This window comes from Gekko japonicus, unplaced genomic scaffold (genome assembly GCF_001447785.1).
Source record: "Gekko japonicus isolate JY-2015 unplaced genomic scaffold, Gekko_japonicus_V1.1 scaffold131, whole genome shotgun sequence".
In the NCBI taxonomy this organism is placed as follows: Eukaryota; Metazoa; Chordata; class Lepidosauria; order Squamata; family Gekkonidae; genus Gekko; species Gekko japonicus.
The window spans coordinates 3,108,241-3,108,659 of record NW_015167061.1 but is presented as its reverse complement, the minus strand read 5'-3'; the positions used below and the strand labels follow the sequence as shown (position 1 = coordinate 3,108,659).

General features: G+C 61.1%; 1 protein-coding gene across 1 annotated transcript in view; it reads right to left on the bottom strand.

Annotated features, from left to right (window-relative positions):
- Positions 1 to 419, bottom strand: part of SZRD1 (SUZ RNA binding domain containing 1) — an 11,543-nt gene that overhangs the window by 10,360 nt on the left and 764 nt on the right. The gene's annotated exons all lie outside the window — the stretch shown is intronic.

Sequence of the window (419 nt, the reverse complement as noted above, 5' to 3'; positions counted from 1 at the left end):
GGGGGGGGAGAATCCCTTGGAAGACCTCGTCTGGTGCAGTGGCTGACCTCTGAGGAAGGGCAGACAGCACCACCAACCAAGAGCCAGGAGGCAAACAGAGGTCAGGAGCCCTGCCCAGTGATGCTCAAGCGGGCGCCCTCCGCCCTTCTTGAACGAGGAAGCCAAACGGGAGTCAATCCTTTGCTGCTGCCAGGACACCAGCCCGAACACTTGCAAGTGACCCTGAAGAAATCCTTCTCTGCTGGCCAGTGTGGAAAGCCTGCTGGAGAATCCACTCCACGCCAGCGACACTCAAGGCCTCCAGTGGAGCACGTGCTGCTGCTGCCGCCCCCCCCCCCCCCCCCCAACAGCTAGCAATCCAAAACAGTCCAGTGGAGCCTGAGCGGTGGGTGTTGCCTTCTGACACACTTCCTGTGATG